Source organism: Rhineura floridana, chromosome 8 (genome assembly GCF_030035675.1).
Source record: "Rhineura floridana isolate rRhiFlo1 chromosome 8, rRhiFlo1.hap2, whole genome shotgun sequence".
Lineage (NCBI taxonomy): Eukaryota > Metazoa > Chordata > Lepidosauria > Squamata > Rhineuridae > Rhineura > Rhineura floridana.
This window is the reverse complement of record NC_084487.1, coordinates 22631317-22647247: the sequence shown is the minus strand read 5'-3', so window position 1 is coordinate 22647247 and position 15931 is coordinate 22631317. Positions and strand designations below refer to the sequence as shown.

The 15931-nt window shown below is 43.3% G+C and overlaps 1 protein-coding gene across 8 annotated transcripts in view; it reads left to right on the top strand.

Annotated features, from left to right (window-relative positions):
• Positions 1–403: 403 nt before the first annotated feature.
• The window catches only part of CALD1 (caldesmon 1), a 284763-nt gene continuing 269235 nt past the window's right edge, over positions 404–15931 (top strand). For 2 of the 8 annotated variants that reach the window (XM_061638523.1, XM_061638519.1), the window contains exon 1: positions 404–636. The gene's annotated coding sequence lies outside the window, so the exon portion shown is untranslated. The remainder of the gene's footprint in view (positions 637–15931) is intronic. The other 6 variants (XM_061638528.1, XM_061638527.1, XM_061638524.1 and 3 more) reach the window with 5 other exon arrangements.

Sequence of the window (15931 nt, the reverse complement as noted above, 5' to 3'; positions counted from 1 at the left end):
CGGCAGATGCCTTGATTTTAATTTTATCCCACCACCAGCTCCTCTCCAAAATGAATGCATTGGTAAATAAGCTTACTGATTCTCTCCCCGACCCTGGGTTCCAATATATTTCAACTATTTTTTTTAAAAAAAACACATCCTCCATTTGTGTTCAACAAGAGAGCCTCTTTCTCTAAGATTAACATTTCTTATGATTGTTCCTGACAGAGGATTTACTTTCAGAGGCCCTGCTAAGGATAACCAAAAAAGGGCATGGAGCAAGACAGTTTTGGCAGCTTGTGCGAATTTTCGGAGGTTTTTAGGTCTTGGTTTTCTTATGAGTGGCTTCCTGAGCGTGCCTAGGGAATGACAGGCATCCCTTCAGGCTGGCTGACCCCACCTTTGGCTGCAGCCTGGCCATTGGCTGCTTATTAGAATAAATTGAGGACAATGCATACCACTGGCTGCCAATTTTAAACATAAGGGATATGTATTCACTTAGCACTGACTTTTGGGAGGGGCCAAGGAAAGAGTGTAGTTCCATGGACTAGGTTTGTGGGCTTAGACTGCCTGGGTGCCTCTTATGCTGTACTACTGCCGGGAAACAGCCAGAGCCTCATTATCTAGACCTGTTTGAAAGCTGTTTCCGCTGCTGAGGTAAGGGCTCAATTGAATAATAAATAAATCATGAGGGCAGTGATGTGGCTTTAGTTTTCTTTTTTGTACTGGCACTGCGGAGAGTTTGCAGAAGAGTTTCCAATGAAAACGAAAGGAAAGCAAGTGGACAGGTCTTGCAAAGAGTGCCTGTGACTTTCTAGTGATCCTCAGTGTGGAATTAATGGGGCAAGGGTTGGGGGATATGTCAGAACCTGATGCGTCCTGGAGATAGGTTTTTATTGTATATGTGTATGTATAATGTATATATTGGCACCAAATGAAGATCCCATTTGTCTGTCTGTCTGTCTGTCTGTCTGTCTGTCGCCCTCCCTGTCAGTCACTGGGAGATAGGTAACCAGTTATCCTGTTAGACAGAGTATTTGTATCCCATTGTTAACAAGACTGTTAATCCCTTTTTTAAACTGTGGTGTTTTTTAAAAAAAAAATTGAAGAAGAAAGACTGCACAGCTGAAAATTGTCCCCTGATTTTCATGTCTTACTCTCTCTCTTGTTTTTAAGACTCCGAGACCTGGGGTCCCAAAAGTTTAACAGCAGAGAGAGTAGGCAACTAACACAGACCTGGCAAAGCTCTGGTTAATGTTATGGATTTGTTATGTTGCTGAAACAGATGTCTCACCATGGCTGTCTTTCATAAAAAAGGAGCTTTGATGAAAGTCGATTCCATCCGTTTTTAGTTTTTAGCCTTCCACATGTAATGCTGCCTATTGCCAGGATGTTTCTTATGAGGGAGCCTTTCCGGTTAACAGAAGAAAGAAATGTTCATGGGTGGGACTGGCAAATAGTAAAGCATGTGGGGGGTGGGTGGGCCAGATTGTTGCTCCACAAAGAATGGAAGCAGACTTTTTATATCTAAAACACTCCTGACATGCTCAGATGACTCTGTGAGTAGTAGGCAATGATATTTTGCACAGTACTGTACAGAATTTGTCTTACACCAGTGATAATGGGAGCAAAAAGATAGAAAGGTTTAAAGGAGAGATAATATCCATCACCCAAAGAAACCCAAAGATAATACATGGACATGTAGTGTTTATTTGTTGAGCAAAATGTCTTTTTCCCTTTTCTTTTTGGTAGTTCTTCCCTTTCATGGTATACAACTGTGCCTATATTTTACTTTAGTTCTTTGTGGTTTCTTTTTGTTCCAGAAAAAAGGCTATGTGGGGAAAAGCTATCTTAAAAACAATAGGGACAAGACATCAGGAACCTCTCTTGAGCAAGCACCCTTAAAATTAGTTTGAGATTGATGCAAGAAAATTTCCAAGCAGTTTACATGGGATATGCTTTCTTCATATTTTATTTTATTTATTTTATTAAATTTATATACTGCCCCATAACCGAAGCTCTCTGGGCGGTTCACAACAATCAAACATCAATACAAAATCACATATTTGAACAATTTAAAAACAATTTTTAAAAAATTTCTTAAAAATTCTGAGAGAAATTAAAAAACAATTTAAAAAACAATTTTAACACATACTAAAATGCCTGGGAGAAGAGGAAAGTTTTAACCTGGCGCCGAAAAGATAGTAATGTTGGCGCCAGGCGTATCTCCTCAGGAAGATTGTTCCATAATTCGGGGGGCCACCACTGAGAAGGCCCTTTTTCTGGTTACCACCCTCCGAGCTTCCCTATGAGTAGGCACCCGGAGGAGGGTCTTCGATGTTGAACGTAGTGTACGGGTAGGTTCATATCGGGGAAGGCGTTCCATCAGGTATTGTGGTCCCGAGCCATATAAGGCTTTATAGGTTAGCACCAGCACTTTGAATCGGGCCCGAAAACATATAGGCAGCCAATGCATGCGGGCCAGAATCGGTGTTATATGTTCGGACCAGAGTTTGGAAAAGTTACTTTTTTGAACTACAACTCCCAACTGCCAATCCAGTGGCCATGCTGGCTGGGGCTGATGGGAGTTGTAGTTTAAAAAAGTAACTTTTCCAAGCTCTGGTTCGGACCACCGGGTCCCTGTTATCAATCTGGCCGCTGCATTTTGCACAAGCTGCAGTTTCCGAACCATCTTTAAAGGCAGCCCCACGTAGAGCTTATGCACATATTAACGTTCTTTAGGTGTACACCTAAAAATGTATGTGAATCAGACATGTGTTTAGCAATCTTTGGGCAGAGACACATTCCCTGTTCTGCTGGTCTCAGTGCATCTCCACCTCTCTTTTCTGAAAATGGGGGCACCCCACCCCTTTTTACTGTAAAACCTGGTGGGATCAGTTTGACTTTAAAAAAAATTACTTCAAAGAGATTTCACAACTGATCAGCAGATCAACCCATTCCTCCTCCAGCTGTGGCCAATGGAAACGCTTTGCTGTAGACGACTAGCGGGCTCACAGTCTTTGTATCATTCAGGTACATTCATCACAGGGACAGCTCCCTGTCCATCGAACACTCAGTCAGAAACATGGGCTTGCTGCCACATATGGGTGCAAAGGCCCTTAGGTCCACTTCACACGTTATATTTTAGGTATAACTTTAAAATGTATTGTGTGAATGCATCAAGCACTCATATCTTACAAATAGGCCTGGGAGGGACCTGCAATAGGTTGCAGCTTGCCTCGGCACAATGAGTAGAACTGCTCAAGAAGCAATGGATGAGATCTAAACTATTAACACAATAAATGATGCAACTTGCAGTCAGAAGCATGTCTTACAAGAACTGCCCCAGCATGCACCTTATTAAGCAATGCTTCTCTTAAATTCTAATTCATTTCAGTGGGGCTTATAAGAGAGAATGGTGCCTGGTAAATGTTGCCTGTACAGTCCAGTGTTCCCTTCAACATAGCAATCATTCTCTTGGTTAAACTAGACATGATGTGTGAGCTCTGTGTTTGGAACTGGCAACGTTTTTCCTTTCTCAAACAGAAGTTATGGGGCCCCTGATATGGATCAGGGCTGAAGCACCAGGCGAGTGGGCTTTTTAGCTCTTTCCCCCATGCTGATTTCTCAAGTTAACTTCCCCTCCCAAAAGCTGCTATTAATCACAGAGGGGGAAACTTATTAACTTAAGCAAGAGCATGTGTACAAGGAATGGAGCAATTGAGAAGTGGTCCAGCCCTGCCTTTCACTCCCAGCTTCTGGCAAAAGGATGGACTGGAGCACTTTAACACTGGTGCATTGTCTGTATACAGCTGATATGCCTGCACACAGAGACGGGTGCAGTCCAGGTGCAGGACAGCTTGCTTCAGGAGATGGTTTCAGAAAGGGATTGGATTAGGGTGCTTCCAGGCAGAGGCTTAATTTCCAAAAGCGTCATCGAGATATTGCAAATAAATTGTTGGCAACAGTTTTTTTTATCTTATTGGATCCCCCCCCCCAATGATATATCTGGATGAAATGGGGGGAAAATATCGGCTGGCATTTTGATGTTGATGATGTCATGTGGACTGTGGAAAAATACGAAGGCATGCAAAGCACTCAGCCCACAATTAACACCCAGCTGGAAGCAGCCATAGTTAACAAGGAAGAAAAAAAATGGATGCTTAACTGAAGTCACGGTATACAAACAGAAAGGTTATTTTCCCAGTCTAGGGGAAACATTTGTCCATTTCTTCTGGTAGCTATTATAAAAACAGTCTTGTTCAGCAAGACTGAAGGGCCAAAGCAGCTCTGTGATTAGGCATCATCTGTGTGAGCATTTTACATAAAAGTTAATTGGGAGGGGAGTTGATTTGGATCGCAGACACAGTGATGGTGGAGGGAGAGTCAACCATGCTCTCCTTCCCGACCATTTTTTTCAGATTTAACCCCACCCCAAACTATTTGCAGGTAGCTCTGTGTGGCAAATAGCAGATTTAAGGTGTGGGGGGAACACTGTCAGTATAGCAATGCTTTTGGGTCAGTGTGTGTCTGTCCCTTGTGGTGAACTATAAGAACTGCAGTTTGGAACATTTTTGGCTGTGAAGTCATCTGAGACTCTGGACTGGCCCCGCCCACCTGAGCTGGAGAGGAAGGGCTATAAAATACTTCCTGTTTGGTCTGGAAGTATTGCCTAACCAACAACGTTTTCCTAATTCTGGTATGTTTTTGCGTGTCCCTTGGCACAGACGTCTGTCGTAGGAACATAGGAAGCTGCCTTATCCAAGCTAGACCGTTGGTAGCTCAGTACTGTCTACGCCAGGGGTTCCCAAAGTGCGGTCTGTGAGCTTCATTCGGGTGGTTTATGACATGCCCACATTAAATATTCATATTGATATTTAATTGCATGTTATTGTTTCTTTTACTTCTTTTATTGAATTATGGTTTGAATTTTGTGGGTTGAAATTGTAATACTGTACAATAAAACACGATATAAGAAATAAATCAAAATGCAATTAAAAAAACATAACAGCATCGAGCACAGCACATTGCAATTGGTGCAACAGGCGGAAAAATCAAGTGGTCTGCTAAGACCATCAGCAATTTTCCAGTGGTCTGCAGGGAAAAAAGTTTGAGAACCTCTGGCCTACGCTGACTGGCAGCAGCTCTCCAGGATTTCAGAGACAGAGTCTCTCCCAGCCCTTCCTGGAGATGCTGGAAATTGAACCTGGGACCCTGTGCATGCAAAGCAAATGCTCTACCTCTGAGCTATGGTCCTTCCCAGTTGTCTTGGTTCCTTGACTTGGGTTCAACTCTTGGCTCACCTCTGACAGCTGCCTATAGCTCAGCCTTGACAAATGGTGATTTTAATTTGGAATAGGGCAAAGGGGGTGGGGAAAAAGGTAACTCTTCCTCATCCAACCCTGTAACACCATTCTTGGTGTTAAGTTATTTTTTAATCTGGAGAACCTCATTGTAGGTCTTCTGCATCATATAAAGATTTGATAGGGTTTGATATGGTCAAGTGATGTGCCCCCTCCTATTATTTGTTTCAAAGCATTAGGGAGGAAGATGAGGGAAGGGGACACAAGGAGTGCTATAGCACTAGAAGCAGGAATGGTGTATCGTCAGCTATGGCTGGGAAGGTAATGCTGATAATGCCGTTTTGAGGCATACAATGTGGGTGTGTCATGTTTTGTCTTATTTTTGGCCAGACCATTGTTCTCTTGTTTTTGGGGAAATCCTTTGTTTCTGTGGACGTTCGCACATATTAAAATTATTTTCTTGCGGTGTGGGGAATATCTGCTGGACAGTGAAAGTGTATTCCATGAGCCCTTCAAGTTGCAAAGAGACTTCAAGGTTGGAAGGAGAAGAACCCACGGTACATTATCCGTCTTACTACCCTTTCTACATTTGAGCATATCTCTTATCATCCTTCTTGTTTGGTTATCTCTTTGGATATATGGACTGCCTATATTAATATATATGTTTAAACTAGGATTGATAGATTCTTAGTGTTATATGAGCTGAAATAGTTTCTTTTATCTTTCTGTTATATTTTCCTTTTTTTTAATGGGAGGGGGATGAAAGGTGTATCATAGGATGATTCTGTGGCAGTTTCCAGGCCAAATTGTGTGCAGACTCTGGTAGTGCAGCACTTAAGGGCCTTGGGTCTCCTTGCTTAGTTTTGCATCTGCATTTAGACTTGGTTAGTTAGTTGTTTAATTGCAACTTTTTAATGAAGTTGACTAGTTTTATTCTTCGGAGCAGACATGAAATAGAGTTATGTTCTTTGGATGATCCAAAAGACACAGCTGCTGGTCTCTTAATTGCTCTGAGATAGGCTATGATGTGGCCTAGGGATGCTTAAGGAAATTGCCTTTTATGAATTCTAATATAAAGTAACCTCATGTGCGCCTCCCAGACTAATGTGTGGATTGAAATGCATTTATCTTTTAGATTCCATACTTTTCTGAATTTTACAATGCAATTTTCAGCTTCAAAAATGTTTTGAAATGCATATTTCAAGAAAAAAGTGTTTAGAATATCTGGAAGTGCCTAATGCATTTAATTATGTCTTCCATCTCTAAGCAGAGGCTGCCTTAGAATCCTGTGTGCAGTCTTGCAAGATGCAGATCGAACACATTTTGAAAAAATGATTCTCGGGATTTGATGTTTTCATCTGTTGGGTATTTTGACTGCTGCAGAATGGAAATAAAATAATTATGATATTTTGTTGTTGCAAATTAATAATAATCAGCATAGAGAACAGTATCACTGTTTTTAGAGTGATGGCTATTATGTTGTCTCTCATAGGGAATGGTTAAATCTGTCAGTTTTGGTTTCTCATTTTTCCAGTCTTAAATTCAGTTCTCACCATTTCTGCAGCATTTTTTAAAAAATCCTCATGAAACTTTGTCAGCATTTTAGAGCAAACTTCTTCTAATGATGTAGTTTTATATTTAGTTTTGACTGATATACACACTTTTGCAAGCACATTTTCCTAATATAATGCATTTTGTCTGTTATATTCACTAATATTTGCATTTTTATGTGCACTTTCCTTTAATATATATACTTTTTTACACATTGATTGGTTGGGTAACTGCATCACAACATTCGGAGAAGTGTGAATTTCAAAGGATAATTGTGTTTCGGTTTGTGCATTGTGTTGAAAAGTGTGAATTAAGTAGCTTGTCATTAAAATGCAAACACAATTGAATTTCATCCCCATTCCTGCTCTCATATGAAGGTTCTGGGAAATCTGAATTAGGGGAAACCTGGAAGCTGGAGGCAAGGGGAGGGGTTGAGAGGAGGATATATGTCTGTAGTACTTGTTTCAAATCAAGAAAAAATGGGAAACATTGACAGGTCTAAGCTCACCAGCTGGCTACGTAGGGAGTTAAACCTGTGGCTCCCAGTACAAGCCCAATAAGCTACACTGCACTGGCTGTCTTCTTTTTGACTTTATTTTTAACGTCCTTCTCTTCAGTATCCATCTTAACTGACAGTCCAATGAGTTCTTTTGGTGGCATCCCCAAACATCTTTGTGACCTGGTCTGGAATATGAATTTCACCGGCTCATAATGCTTGGATTTATTTCAAAGCGAGCATAAGTTCTATGAGAAGTTATTCTTCGGCTCAGAATGTGATAGAAGATTCTTGTGCATGTTTCTCAGCAGTTCTCTCAAAATGTGGCCTATCTTTTGTCTGAATCCTGGGCACTGTCGCAGCTCAGGGAAAGCTTTGCAAAGGCCCCTGAAAATTGTTATTTTGTTTTTGTAGGGTCTAGGCAACTGTGCACTCCTTTAGCACCGGACATGGCTTGGGAGAAGCCCTCAAATATTATTGGGAGCAAGAAAAAGAAAGCTCATACATAACTGTTTTGAGTCAAGTTGAGGGGAGTTCACTCCTGAGCAGTTTTTGTTTCTAGGTAGGTGTATCAACAATTAGGGACAGAAGCTTCAGCTTAATTCAGAGCTTCTCCACATGTGCAGTGAGCTGCACTGGTGGCCCATCCCTCAACAATGTGCTCTCAACTTTTTGCACAGATCTGAAGGGCTGCAAAGGGGCTTCTACACTTGTAGAACTGTATGGTGCAGAAGCTCCATATTATAGGAGAGACAGACTGTGCACTATTGGAGTTCCTAATCACATGGAGCATCTGTACATTTACAGCTCTACATACAGAGAGGTGCTCCTTTTCAGATCTTTGACTACATGTGAAGGCCACAGGCATAGCCAGCAGTGTGGTTCCCCCTGCTTCCAGCTCCCTATTCATTCTACTCATTAAAATAATTAAAGCTGTGCTGAATGCTGTGCTCGGTACAAAATCCCGCACTTCTGAGGAACACAGTGTTTTTGAAGTCCATTGGTTTCAGTGGAATTTAAGCAAATTGAACTTCCTCTGGAGTTTACCTTCATGGAGTCCTTTCGTTCCAAGTAATGTGAATGTGGAGGGAGGAAGTTTATCTAGGGACGCTTGAGGAATTCAGTCCTTGTGAATGCCTGTGTGAAATGTCCTTATCAGGACCTCTTGGACTAATGTGTAGCTTGGAATTTAGCTATCCAACAGATTTTCCACATCTCTGAATGTTGCCATTCTTGGCAGTTCTATCAAAATACTCATTGAAATATGTATTTCGGAAAAATATTTTTTTTAAAAAAAATCAGATGAATGTGGAAATGGAATGGAATTATGGGTAAAAACATGAGAAAGGTACAAGGACCAGAAGGAGACAGATTCAACCATCCCTAGGTTTACCCAATGCCTGGGGCAAGGACAGAAATGATTTGCAGCTGTGGTGTGGTGGTGAGAAACCACATGCCAGGTATTGAGAACCCAGGTACGGAGTTGCTAATCTGCAACTCTAATTTTCCTTGGCCATTGGCCATGCTTGCTGGGGATGATGGGAGTTGTAGTTCAGCAGCATTTGGACAGCCAGTGGTTCCCCACTCTTTCTACATGGAATCGGCAGTGTTCCATGAGTAGCAAAGGTGGCATGCATCCTTGTGACTCAGATTCATTTCACAGAGCCTTGGTGAAAGTCAAGCAGCATGCATAACTGGCAAGGCTTTATAGGTGAAGCCAAAGGGAGCATTGTTCAGAGTGCTATGCCCAAAGTTTCCAAGCAGACACAGAGGAGAGCCTGAGGCACAGATGGGTCACCTGCAGCCCTGGTTTGGGGAAACCTTTTGCAGCTCAAGGGGCCCATTCCCCCTTGGGCAGCCTTCCAGGGGCCACATACTAATGGCATTTGCTGGTGGCAAAAGTGGGTGGAGCAATGAAAGTACAGCAGGCTAGTTTTTTTCACACACACCCTTTCTGTCCTCCATCCAGGCAAGCAAGAAGCATTATCAGAGCGCAAGGACACATTCCAGCCTGGCAAAAACAGTCAAGGAGGGCTAGTGAGTTGTTTGGTTGGGGAGAGGGGAAGAGCCTGGGGAGAGTTCTGAGGGCCAGGTAGGGAAGTCCAGGGGGCCACATTCTGCCCCCGGGTCTGAGGTTCCCCATCCCTGCTGTAGCCCTTGGCCTAACATCATGCAAGTTGCAAGATGAGGTGGAAGAAAGAGAGAGAGAGAGAGGTGGAAAAGGATAGAAGATAGAGAAAGGGGGCAGAAAAACAGCAAAAAAGAGGTGCCATCCTTGCCCATCACTGGCTTTACTTTAAACAACAATGACAAAATACCAGCATGCATGCCCGAAGCTTTGGCAGCAGCCTTAATCTGGGAACACAGATTATCCTTTGGAAAATTTTTTTTGATACCTTCCCTTTTTTTTTGATGAACGTATTGATGAGACTACAATTTGTGATCTCAGCAGCTGGAACTAGGACAGGCTGTGGTGGGAAAGTACCCTACTTGGAAAAGATTTTGCTCATTGGAAACTTTCACTACATATTTCTATGCTCTGCTCACAGAGATAATAAATAAAGAAGAGTCCTCTGAGAGATGCGGCAGAAGGTGTAAAAATAAAACAATAATCAACCCGCCCATTTACACATTTATTGGTTGGATGTCCTTGAACAGGGAAAACAAATGAGGGACTAATGGAAATTAGCTTGTAGAAGTGCTGCAAATATATTTGTGGAGAACACTATGTCTAGTCATAAATACTTGTTTATCCTGGAAGTACCCAGAGGGCTATGTGTGTGGGGACTATTTAAAATATACATGGACACACAGACGGACAAGTTGCTACAAAATCCCAAACAATGCTGGGAACATTGCCCTTAACTGGTAACTCAAACATGTCAAGAACTTTATATTATAGTTTAAAGAACACGAAAGAACAACCGATTTTTGAGGCAAACTTTCTTTGCACCAACAAATCCGGGAGTGGCGCTGCCGTAAAACACATTTGTCAATAAAAAATTCCACAAGTCCTGGGATTTTGGAGGGGGCTTTGAAATATGCTCTCTCTCCTTTTTAGAACGCCATTACTAGACCAGATGGATGAGCCATGTAGTCCAGTAGTCGATTTCCAAGAGTGACTGTTGGCAGATTTGACAGGGAAGCTGTTCAGGAACATATAGTAAGGAGTAGGGATGTGTGAGAAATTTGATTCAGCTCTCATTTGAAGCTGAATCTATCAAATTTGCACTTTCTAAAATAATGCGAGAACCAAACCACAGCCATCTGTCAAAATTTGCACTTACAGCAATGCCCCGCTTTAGGGCGCTTTGCTTTAGGGCACTTCGCTAATGCGGCAGTCTCAATTAGATGCAATTAGACTAAAGCCCCACTCATATGGCGCTTGTTCTGCTTTTACGGCGGTTTTTGGGCGTCGCACACCATTCTATTCAACGAGTTCCGCTTTTTGGCGGTTTTCGCTTTTTGGCGGAAGTCCGGAACCCGCCGTATGAGTGGGGCCCTACTGCATTCGAAGTTTGCTATGTAGTTTGTCAACCAAACATTGTTTTAAAAAATGCATATGTTGGGGGGAAAGTGCATAAAAATGAATGTATGAGTGAAAATAACTTGCAAAAACACATTATATATGAGAAATTGCTTGCAAAAATGTGTACATTAGTCAAAACTGCCTACAAATTAATGAGAAGAAATTCTCACTAAAATGCTGGAGAATTTCAATAAGGATTTAAAAAAAAAATGCTGCAGAAATGTGGAGACCTGAATTTAAGCTTGGACAAATGAGAAACTGAGTGAACCAGAACGGACAGAACTTTCCATCCCTAGTAAGGAGTGATGCTAAATGTTTAGGTGGGTTTGGAGGATGGATTTGATGGGAGACAAACAGGATCCCATAGCTGTTCCACATGGGAGGCAAATAAAAGAGTAAAAGGTATATTGGAGGAGAAAAGATCATAGGCAGGAGTATAATGGGGAATTGGGGGTGGTGGAGAGAGATTGTAGGGGAAGATAATGGAGCGGTTTAATGGACAAAAGGTTGAACAAGATGGGAATGGGATTTGAGGAACAATGACAGATATGAATGACTTTATTTTTTAAAAAGGTGAACAAAATCCCAGATAGCACATCTTTGAAATATTCATCCTACTCAGACTTTTTTTTGCAAATTTGCTTGAAAATGCTTAGTCATTGTTTTGACAAAGCTCAGTGCCCCTGGGTGATCTGGAGCTTCTCTAGGTTTTTGAGTAGTACGCCTGTTCTGGAATTGAGATTTTCAATATGAACCACCTTCCATTTTCACATAAGCCCACCAGGCATGAGATTCTAGCACTTAGCCATGAATTATCTGTCCTGGCAATGATCCAGTAAACCTGGAGGCACTTTCGTGCTCTGTTGTAACCTCTCCCAACCTGCTTGCTGGCTCGTGCTGATGGGAGTTGCAGTCCAAAACATGTGGAGGGCACCAGGTTGGGGAAGGCTGCTCTATTGCAAAAGTATTATTTGAGATAATGACTTGGCATTACTTACTTTTCTAGTTTGAAAAAAACAACAACACTTTTTTCCTTGAAGTTCCAGTTGTCAGAGTAGTATCAAACCTTTCATTAAGAAATGAACTGCATATTTAGAAATATCATGTAGTAGAACCCTCATAGAAGAGTGCAGTGTTAGAAATGCAGGTAATCTTTTGGTGTGCAGCTAGCCAGGCACTTTGTCAGCTGCCCTGAAGTGCCTGCCTGCCTGCCTTGCTGTCTCCTTTGCTCCTATGTAGTCCCTGGGGTGAAAAGGCGGTGTCCAATTGCCTACCAGGAACCCAAGAAACTGGAGTGGAAACCTCCAGCCCTGGAGCAGGGATGTTTGGATCCAATTGTTCCTTGGACTTGCTGGTGGTGTGGAAGTCTGTGGGGTGTTGTTGTTTTCTGCTGGGATCATCTAGCTACAGAGTTCCCATGGGGCACTCAGTAGCACGGCCAATCCTTGCCAATCCTCCCTTGCCAATGCACAATCAGGAGCATAGGTTCCCAAGTTTGCATTGGCGGCCACATCTCTAACTGCCCCTCACCTGATGTTCATCTGGGCGTGGTTTGGGGGTCATGGCCTCGCGGGCCAAACTGGGGTATGTGCCAGGCCTAATTAGGTCTGTGGTCCAGATGTTCCCCAGCCCTGATACATAAGCATCTGTCTGGATCAGGACTGACTGAGATCCAGGAAGGGGTGGAGCCTCCAGCTCCTATATAAACTCTTAAGTCTGAGGTGCTTCACTGTTGAAGTCAACAGCTCCCTTAGATCTCTAAGCACCAGTGTAAACCCTTTCTGAGCTATCAACAGGTTTTGGCCCTCATACCTTAATGGAACTTCTATGTAATAATAATAATAATAAATTTAATTTATGTGTCGCCTATCTGGCCAATGGCCACTCTAGGCGACGTACAAGTAGGCAATTAAAACACAATACAAAAATACAATAATACCATATAAACAATGCAGTAACAAAAACAATACAAATACAGGGTACGAGGCATTCCAATCATAGCAATTAACCCTCCCCGGAAATCCCAAAGGCCTGTTGAAAGAGCCAGGTCTTTAAGGCTTTACGGAATACATTTAGGGAAGAGGCATGCCGTAGATCTTGTGGGAGGGAGTTCCAAAAGGTGGGGGCCACCACTGAGAATGCCCTCTCTCTAGTTCCCGCCAATATAGCTGTTTTTGTCGGCGGGATTGAGAGAAGGCCCTGTGTGGCTGATCGTGTCGAGCGGCATAATTGGTGGCGTTGAAGGCGCTCCTTTAGATAAACTGGACCGAAACTGTAGAGGGATTTAAAGGTTAATACCAACACCTTGAATTGGGCCCGGAAAACAACTGGAAGCCAGTGTAGATCGAACAACACTGGTGTGATGTGATCCCAGCGGCAGCTATTCGTAAGTAATCGAGCCACCGCATTTTGTATAAGTTGTAATTTCCGGACTGTTTTCAAGGGTAACCCCACGTAGAGCGCATTACAGTAATCCAATCGAGAGGTGACCAGGGCATGTACTACCAGTGGGAGCTGATGAGCAGGAAGGTAGGGTTGCAGCCTTCGTATGAGGTGTAATTGATACCAGGCTGCCTGGCTCACTGCCGAAATCTGAGCCTCCACGGACAGCCTGGAATCAAGTACAACCCCAAGGCTGCAGACCTGGTCCTTCAGGGGTAAACTCACCCCATTGAACTTCAGGTCAACATCTCCCAACCTTCCCTTATCCCCCACGAGTAGCACCTCGGTCTTATCGGGGTTCAACTTCAGCTTGTTCCTTCCCATCCATCCACTCACGGATTCCAGGCACTTGGACAAGGTCTCCACAGCCAACTCTGGTGAAGATTTAAACGAGAGATAGAGCTGAGTGTCATCCGCATATTGATGACACTGCAGCCCAAATCTCCTAATGATTGTCCCTAGCGGCTTCATATAAATGTTAAATAGCATGGGAGAGAGGATAGAACCCTGTGGCACACCACAATTGAGAGGCCAAGGGTCTGAAACCTCCTCCCCCAATGCTACCTGTTGGTACCTATCGGAGAGAAAGGAACGGAACCACCGTAATACAGTGCCTCCAATTCCCAATCCCTCCAGGCGATGTAAAAGGATACTGTGGTCGACAGTATCAAAAGCCGCTGAGAGATCGAGGAGGACAAGAAAGGTGAATTCTCCCCTATCTAATGCCCTCCTCATATCATCTACCAGAGCGACCAAGGCTGTTTCAGTTCCATGTCCAGTCCTGAAACCCGATTGGTATGGATCCAAGTAATCCGTTTCATCCAAGTGTGCTGACAACTGGTTGGCCACCACTCGCTCAGTGATCTTGCCCAAGAATGGAAGGTTCGAAACTGGGCGAACGTTATTAAAAACTTGGGGATCCAAGGAGGGCTTCTTTAAGATGGGCTTTACAATTGCCTCCTTGAAGGCTGATGGCATCACACCCTCTTGCCAGGATGCGTTTACCACCGCTTTAATCCCCAAGCCCAGTTTCTCTTTGCAGCTCACAAGGAGCCACGATGGGCAAGGATCAGTTAGGCAAGTGGTAGGCTTCACAGTCGAAAGCACCTTGTCCACATCCTCAGAAGGGATAAGCCGAAACCGATCCCAACTTACCGGCTTGCAACTGGCCAACTCTGGTATACCTCTGAATAGCATAGTATAGATAGTATACCTCTGAATAGCAGATGCTGGAAAAATTCAACAGAATGCTGGACTAACAGTATCACTGATGATATGCAACCCCTTTGGATTTTATGGGACCTATGTACGTGCCGATGTATTTGGAGCTGGGACCCTAATGCACAAGGATAGCTCTGTTTATTATTTAGACTTTCATTTATTATTATTTTTTACCAGTTACCACATTGACCGCAGCAAGGCAAATGCATTTGGCAAACAGATTCTTCCATCTGTAAGTAACTTGTGGTTAGGATTTAAGAGCTTTTTGGTCCCGTTTGTAAACACCTGAGACCATCATTAACAGGTCAGGGATAATAGGAGCTTTGAAGCACTTTATATGTACCTGGGATGGCTGAGTGTAAATACAGCAACTTGGAAGAGGCAGGCCTGTGAAAGTGGTGAGCTGTCAGTCTGAATGCAGCCCACCAATCATGTCTTGTGGCCTGCAAGATCTGCCAGGTTTTGCAGTCTGAGGAAGGCTGCAAAAACTGAAGTTTTATTGAGCTCCTGGGCTGTTTTCAGTGTGCTCGGGTCAGTTGCGGAGACCTGTGATGGAGAGAGTAAAAAGCTCTATAGTACTGTGTGTGTGTGTGTGTGTAGGGGGAAAAGAGAGAGAGAGAAGATATGTATGACAAACTTACGAGTGGGCCAAAATCCCTGCCCTTCCAATTCTGCCACCCCTTTTTCAGGCTACAAAGTGTGTGTTTGGACATTATGGGGAAATTGAGCTGTGTGTGCATATATATGGTGTTTTGTATTTATTTTATTTAATGATGTATTATGTCTGTGTTTTTAAACATGCTGGAAATTGCTTGGAGATGTTTTGGTTACAAGCAACTAACAAGTCTAATAAATAATAATAATAATCTCTGTGTGTAATTTCAGTTGTGTGTGTGGGGGGGAAGGTGGCAAAGTTGGCAGCAAATTTACCATTGTTGGTGACAATGTTTCCAGGAGTCCTGGCACTTGGCAGGTGCCATTTTCTTTCCAAGGAGTCCTTAGAGCAGGGGTGGGGAGCCTCAGGCCTGGGGGATCATATGCAGCCCTCCAAACTTCTCTGGCTCTTCAAACTCTGCCCATACCACACCGCTGCACCCCCATACCTGCTGCACCCCCTCTCCCTAGGGCACACACCCCTCACTGCTCATGCTTCACATCTTGGCTCTTTTTTCCTGGCTGAAATGTGTCCTTGAACTCTGATATTGTGTTTTTCTTGCCTGGATGAAGAGACAGAGAAGGATGTGTGAGTGTGTGAAGAAACTAGCGGGTTGTATAAAATTGAAATTTACATTTGTTGCTCCTCCCACTTTTCCCTCTGGCCCTGCCCACCACTGGCATGTGGCCCTCAGAAGGTTGCCCAGAAGGGAATGCTGCCTCAGACTGAAAAAGGTTCTCCACCCCTGCCCTAGA